Source organism: Malaclemys terrapin, chromosome 2, assembly GCF_027887155.1.
Source record: "Malaclemys terrapin pileata isolate rMalTer1 chromosome 2, rMalTer1.hap1, whole genome shotgun sequence".
NCBI classification, from domain to species: domain Eukaryota; kingdom Metazoa; phylum Chordata; order Testudines; family Emydidae; genus Malaclemys; species Malaclemys terrapin.
In genome coordinates this window covers 284,965,808-284,973,965 of record NC_071506.1, presented here as the reverse complement: position 1 = coordinate 284,973,965, position 8,158 = coordinate 284,965,808, and positions in this window count along the sequence as shown.

The following is an 8,158-nucleotide window of genomic DNA, read 5'->3' as shown; positions in this document are numbered from 1 at the left end:
GGGGGCAGGGCGCCTCTGGCTCAGGAGTGGGACCTGCAGCTGCGTCTGTACCGAACAAGCATTCAGGCCCCTGAGGGCTTGATTTAAAGAGAGCGCGCTGACCCCCTCAGGCACAGGGGCGAAGCCAGGTTCTAAGAGCAGGGGGAGCAAACATTGAAAAGGCGCCCCCCCTGGCTCCTCCTCTGGCCACGCCCCCTTGGCTCCTCCTCTGGCCGCTCCGCGCCCCCCCTGGCTGGCTCCTCTGGCCATGCCGTGCCGCCCCCATGCCCCTCCCCATGGCTCCTCCAGCTATGCTGCCCCCCTTCCTGCAGGAGCCCAGCGCCGGCCCGGCAGGCCAAGCTTCAGAGCGGTGCCGCCCCCCACCCCCGGCTCGTCTGGCCGTGCTGCGGCCATGCTGTGCCCCCCCTTCAAGCCTGGGGTGCAGCAGCCCCCCCCGCTTTGTGTGCAGGGAACAGAGGGGGTTACAGCCTGGATCGGGGTTACAGGGCCCGGCTCTGCTCAGGGATTCTGACCTCTCACGGCTGGCTGGGAACGCAGCTCCTGGCAGGTCCGAGCCCCTTGGGCAGCGGGGCAGTTTGGGGGAGTCTCTGCGCTCCAGGCTGAGCGCCAGCCGCCCCGAACTCATCCCCCGCTTGCCCGGCTCAGGCCGGGCGGCAAAGAGCCAGAGGCTCCCGTCTAAGCTGACATCCCCGCACGCCTCTGTTCTTCCCCGGGGCCCGCCCGCTTCCCCTCACGCACCTCGGAGCAGCGAGAGCCGCCAGCTCCTTTCGTCTGTCTTCTTCCCCTTCCTCGCCCGAGGCCACCCTCGCTCCTCCGGCCGTGCCGCCCCCCCCCCATGGCTCCTCCGGCCGTGCTGCCCCCTCCCCATGCTGCCCCCCTTGCCTGCAGGAGCCCAGCGCCGGCCCGGCAGGCCAAGCTGCAGAGCGGAGCGTGGGCCCCGCCCGCTGGCGTCATGGTAACCCCTAACTAAGGTGCCGCTTTTGGAAAATGTGCTGAGGGGAAGTGGCTGGTTCCCCTGCACCCCCCTAGCTACACTCCTGCTCAGGCACACAGTCCCCACGCACACACACACACACTCTCGCTCGCTCGCTCTCCCTCCCTGCAATACGCACAGTTTCTCTCTCCCTCACACCCTTGTATTGTTGTTGTTACTTCTTGGTACTTCCTGTCGAAATGCACAAGACACACATATTCTCTGTCCTTCTATCTTGCAGAGTTCGTTAAGGATCACAGTGCTGTTATTTGAGTTTTTGGACTGGTCTGTGCATTTCATCATTTTATTTCTCTCTTATGCTTAAATTGAATTCTTTGAGTAGTGAGTGCTAAACTGCCTAACCTGTCCTGGCTGGAGTCATTATCAGTGTTACATATTGTGCTTTGTCATTTGTTATTGAAAGTGGTACAGTCAAATAATAATAGTATGTGTCTAGAATGTAAATTTACCTTAGCAGTGCCGGTTTAAAATAAATAAATAAATAAACACATAACTTTAGACACTGTGCAGATGAAGGTCGCTTATTTTCAAATTGTATTTTTAATTATATCTAAAATAATTTAATACAGATGAAAATAAATGTGGTACCACGTCTGCCACTAATAGTAATGACAGAGTCAAATGTTAGTGAGTCAAGTACATGATTGAGATCGGTAAACAGAAATGCTGAATTAATCAGAAAAATAAATTCCTGTTAATAAAAGAGAAAAAACGTAACCACATGTTAAAATTAAGTAAATATGTTTATAGTGGAGTGAGAAACAATCGACTAAAATAGAGGAGATAATGGCAGTAACACAGAGTGTTAGAGAAAGTAAGCAGATTTTAAGCAGATTTTATTTATTTTTATTTATCTCTACTATCGATAGTGTACAAAGTATCAAACGTGTGTTTCTGAGATCTGTGTTAAGGCTCCAAAACGGACACCTTGAGGTTTGGGATTGGGAATGTCGTGCTGTATTATCTCCTGATTGTTCTAAACTTACATATAAACTTAAAATGTGGCTTTCATTGGTGTTTGTATTTTTTTTCTTTCTTTATATAAAAATTAGATGCAGGACTCCTGTCAGCTAATTTCTAATTATGATCTGCAAAGAAACTAGAGTTTTCAGGTGTCTAAGTAGCCCTTGGAATCATGGACAAAGTTGTGAGGCCCCCTCCCTCCCCCCCCCCATCTGAAATGGGCCCCTGTGAGGAGGGCCATGCAGGTTTGTGGAATTTAGGAAAAAAGATACAAAAATTATGGGATATGTGTGAAATTATGGGATGGTGAATGCTGCATTATGGGAAGCTGATCCCATGCTCCCAGTCACCTGTGCGACCCGTTCGGGCCCCAGCATGTGTTCCCAAACTACAGTGCAGTGGACGGTGACGAGTTGTGCAGTGGGATACATACCCATCATGCACCACACTCTGAATCAAAACAAGCGTTCCTGGGGCGTACGCTCACCGCTGACACAAGGAGCCAAGTAGGCACGTGCACAAGTGACATACTAACTCCAGCAACTGTGTACTGACATAACTTGAGTTAACATAAGTTTATAGTGTAGATATGGCCTTAGATATACGAATCGTTCGGGAGAGGTAACGGCAAAAGTATGAGGTGAGGCTGAGATTCACTCAGGGGTTTAGGCTCCTACTTTTGTGGATCTGGGCCTCCTGCATCCGAAAGGCTCAAGAACAAAAGGGCACATCAAGAGAACCCAATATCATTTATTTCTTTTTTAAATTTCATGACTTGGGGGTGCCTAACTCATGACTTTTGAATTCGTGTGGTTGTCAAGCAATCTTGGGACTGTAGATGTGTGTTCATTATGTTGTGAAGGCCAAAACTATAACTGGGTTCAAAAAAGAATTAGATAAATTCCTAGAGGATAGGTCCATCAATGGCTATTAGCCAAGATGATTAGAGATACAACTCCATGCTCTGGGTGTCCTTAGCCTCTGACTCCCAGAAGCTGGGACTGGGCGACTGGATCACTCAGTAATTTCCCTGTTCTGTTCATTCCCTCTGAAACACATGGCACTGGCCACTGTTGGAATACAGGATACTGGGCTAGATAGACCATTGGTCTGACCAGTATGGTCGTTCTTATGTACAGTAAAAATGATAGTAGATTTTTGCCTTTGAGAAGGATTTAATATTAGATAGTATGCTGCCCTTAATGAATATTTGGGAACCAGGTTCAACACACATGCGAAAAATCACTAAGGGCTGGATTGAGAGGCAAAATAAGAGTTGAGAGAGGCACTCCCCATTGGTGGATGAAATGAAAATGAAGATGTTTTGACACCAGGCCAGGAAATATGTCAGACTGGAAATCACATGATCCAACAGAATACATTTGTGCTAGAAAAAGAAAAAAATTGAATTAAAAATTCCAATAGAAAAATCACAGTAAAATATAGGACGTGCAATACTAGAAACACAGATATCATTGCTAAAACTACTAGCAACTAGTTACTTGTAAATATTTTCAATGATTATTTGCTATTAAGCTATAAATTAAATAGCACACTGATATCCATCTGCACAATGCTGACAAAGGTAAATGAGGGAAGTGCTAAGAGTAATAAGAGTAGTAAAAACATTTTTTAAAAGTAAATTAGAAGGAGCAAAACTCTATTTAAAATTCATTACAAGAAAGTGCAATTCAGGGAATCAGCAGCAGATAAGACACATTTGTAAACTGCTCGGAGATGTTATGCAGACATATACTTAGTCCTGCCATGAATGGGTGCGGGGCCTGGATTAGATGACCTCTCGAAGTCCCTTCCAGTCCTATGATTCTATATAAACTGATAAGGGATTCTTTTCAATACTCAAAATATATAACACACTTTTTTGGGGGTGGGGGCAGGGGGAGGCTGCATGTAAATGTGCAGTCAGTTTCTGCCCCCTGCTCATCCCCCCCACTGATTTGCTCCTTTTGAAACCCTGTGAATGGCAGGCAGCAGATTTTAATCCCAAGTAAGGGCAGAGGGAGGGCAGTGGCTTCAGCAGATACTACCGAGCATGCTCAATCCACTTGCACATGCTCAGTACACGTCAAGCAGCAAATTCTGTTGGGTAGCAGGTTTTGACATTACACTGTGCCAGAGAATCGTAGAACTGGAAGGGACCTCAAGAGGTCATCTAGTCCAATCCCCTGCACTCATGGCAGGCCCAAGCACCATCTATCGCATCCCTGACAGGTGTTTGTCGAACCTGCTCTTAAAACCCTCCAATGATGGAGATTCCACAACCTCCCTAGGCAATTTATTCCAGTGCTTAACCACTCTGACGGTTAGGAAGTTTTTCCTAATGTCCAAGCTAAACTGCCCTTGCTGCAATTTAAGCCCATTGCTTCTTGTCCTGTCCTCAAAGGTTAAGGAGAACAATTTTTCTCCCTCCTTCTTGTAATAACCTTTTATGTACTTGAAAACTGTTATCAGGTCCCCCCTCAGACTTCTCCAGACTAAACAAACCCAATTTGTTCAATCTTCCCTCATAGGTCATGTTTTCTAGACCTTTAATCATTTTTGTTGCTCCCCTCTGGACTCTCCCCAATTTGTCCACATTTTTCCCGAAATGTGGTGCCCAGAACTGGACACAATACTCCAGTTGAGGCCTAATCAGAGCGGAGTAGAACGGAAGAATTACTTCTCGTGTCTTGCTTACAACACTCCTGCTAATACATCCCAGAATGATGTTTGCTTTTTTTGCAACAGTGTAACACTAGTATCAGAGGGGTAGCCGTGTTAGTCTGAATCTGTAAAAAGCAACAGAGGGTCCTGTGGCACCTTTAAGACTAACAGAAGTATTGGAGCATAAGCTTTCGTGGGTAAGAACCTCACTTCTTCAGATGCAAGTAATGGAAATTTCCAGAAGCAGGTATAAATCAGTATGGAGATAACGAGGTTAGTTCAATCAGGGAGGGTGAGGTGCTCTGCTAGCAGTTGAGGTGTGAACACCAAGGGAGGAGAAACTGCTTCTGTAGTTGGACTGTGAATGGCTATCCAACTACAGAAGCAGTTTCTCCTCCCTTAGTGTAACACTGTTGACTCATATTTAGCTTGTGATCTACTATGACCCCAGATCCTTTTCTGCAGTAATCCTTCCTAGGCAGTCATTTCCCATTGTGTATGTGTGCAAATGATTGTTCCTTCCTAAGTGGAGTACTTTGCATTTGTCCTTATTGAATTTCATCCTATTTACTTCAGACCATTTCATCCACATCATTTTGAATTTTAATCCTATCCTCCAAAGCACTTGCAATTCCTCCCAGATTGGTATCATCCGCACACTTTATAAGTGCACTCTCTCTGCCATTATCTAAATCATTGATGAAGATATTGAACAGAACCAGACCCAGAACTGATCCTGGCAGGACCCCACTCATTATGCCCTGCCAGCATGACTGTGAACCACTGATAACTACTTTCTGAGAACAAGCAACAGAGGGTCCTGTGGCACCTTTAAGACTAACAGAAGTATTGGGAGCATAAGCTTTTGTGGGTAAGAACCTCACTTCTTCAGATGCAAGCGAGTCTTGCATCTGAAGAAGTGAGGTTCTTACCCATGAAAGCTTATGCTCCCAATACTTCTGTTAGTCTTAAAGGTGCCACAGGACCCTCTGTTGCTTTTTACAGATCCAGACTAACACGGCTACCCTTCTGATAGTCTCTGGGAACAGTTTTCTAACCAGTTATACACCCATCTTATTGTAGCTCCATCTAGGTTGAACTCCATTATCCTTATTGTGCTGTTTCCCCTCCTACCATTCAAGCTGTTCTCTCCCTTTATGTGCTGTAAGAATATAATTTCCCTGTATTCATGCCACAGAAAAAGGTTGACTCCAACTGTGATGCTGGCAGACCAGGTGCCAGCTTGTGCCAAGGCCCCTTAGGCCGCAGCTGAACACAGACCATGCATAGCTGGAAACCAGTCTAGCTCCCCTGTGTGTTAATATTGTTCAAATAGATGTTAAGCTTCTAAGAATGGGTTTAGACTTTATGAAACGCTTGTAGGCTGCTGCATGTATTGATCTCACTGCTCAGCAGCCCATAGTATGGTGATCGTGTTTGCATTGTAAACCTCTGTCTCTGGAAGTCACCACCCAGGAAAGCAGCATTACCCGTCAACTGCAGGGTTCTGCAGATGATGCTCGGTCCTGCCCCCCAAGGAGGCCCATGGAAACCAAAAAAGCCATTGTGAAACATGAAAAAACGCAGACTTGAATTGCTTTCCTCCCCACGCCCCGAAGAGCAAACCCGTGTGTGAATGAGCCCATCAGCTCGGACTCTGGGGAGAAGGGGATAAAAAGCCCCAACAAGGAGAATTTGGGGTCCCCCTGCTGCTTGAGATTTGGGAGGGCACAAATTTCTAAGCATGAGGAAGGGAGCCCAGACTGTGTTGCCTGGCTTAGCCCTAAAAGATGTATAATGCTCCCATCTTACAGCAGCTTTATCACCTTTTGTAACTCATTTGTGTGTGTCTGTTTACCTGCTTTAGCCATGTAAATAACGCTCATTTCTTTTCCTTACTTAATAAATCGGTAGATAGTTTACTCTAGGATTGGCTACAAGGGTTGTCTTTGGTGTGAGATCTAAAGTGCAATTGACCTGGGGTAAGTAACTGGTCCTTTGGGACTAGGACCAACCTGAATATTGTTGTGATTTTGGGTGTAAGTGACCATCTAGCGCACAGCAAGCTTACCTGGGTGGCAAGACAGACCAGAGTACCCAAGGAGACGGTCTGTGACTCCATGGTAAGACTGTTACAGTGCCTGAGGAATCTATACTTGGTTGGTGAAATCGCAGTATAGAACTCTCAGCCAATCTGGAATTTGTGCCCTAGTTTTTAACGATCTGCCCTGAGGTTGGTACTGATGCCCTTCCAGACAGCTTAACGTGGGGCAGATACCCTGTATTCGACATACACCAGAGAAAGACTGAAACCAACGTTCAGTGAAAAACTCAAAGCAAAACTGGTATCATCAAGACCTACAGCAGACTAGTTACAAGCTGTCTTCAACCTAAACTTTGAGGTGCCCATCTACTCATTGACTTGAATGGGGACAGATGGTCAAAAGCAAAAAGCTCCAGAAATTCCGTTAACATATTCACTGTCACGTGATCTGTACCACCAGTTTTGCAGAGGCGGCCATGTTTGGTGCCTACCAGAGCACTACTGGTGCCAGAGGCTCGCTGCCCCCTCTCCTTAGTGATGTGCCTCTGTGCAGGAGCCCTGGCACCATACTGCTGCCCACCCCACAGCACCGTGAGCACGAGCCCGGGGGCAGGAGCAGCTCAGCGTCCTTGTAGGTCGGCACTACACTGGCTGGTATTCTGCCGCTGGTAAATGATAGCGCCCCCCAAAAAGGGTGGGAGACATTACTGTAAGTTCATGGGGGGCCTGCCTGGTTGAGCATTTTTACCCATCCTGTTGCAAATGTTCGCTCATCACTAGCCCCCGTCTTCAGCCTTGCACAGCAGCACCTGCTGCGTATGTTCAATCCCCTGAAACTCTATGGGCCTGACAAGTTATGATACAAGTGTTGCCGAAGCATAAGAAGGAGAAAAAAAAAAGAGAGACCAGGGCCCTCGCCTATCTCAGGGGAGGGTACAACACACCCAGGCTAGAGTTACAGGTTGTGTTTGATCCCATGTCCATGTGATTCTCACTGGGAGCTGGACTACATGGGTATTATACCACTACAGTTCTGCCCGTCAGCTTCGCCACGTCGACAAGCCCTCACTCTGCGCCCCTCCTTGGAGCGATTCGTGATAAACCTGGGAAATCAGCGTCTCAGCTCTGCAAGGACAGAGAAGAGCCAGGTGGGGTTGAAAACAGAAACCTTTACCAGGGAGCTGAAGAGTTTGTTTTTGAAGTGCTTGTGGAGCTGCCCAATCTCTTGGATGAAGCAGGAGTGTGAAAAACCCTTGCCGGGGGAAAGGGCTACTTTCTTGTATTGTTAATTGCCACGTTCTAGCTCCAGGGTCTGGCTCTTTAGACAAAGTAGAAAATAGAAGAGGCCCCGGGGCTTTCCCATTCCCAAGCGCTTTTTGTCCAAACATTTCAAAATGCTTCATTACGATCAGGGCTGGCTCCAGGCACCAGCCAAGTGCTTGGGGCGGCAGCTTGTAGGAGGCGGCATCCCGCCCAATCCTAGGGCGGCACGG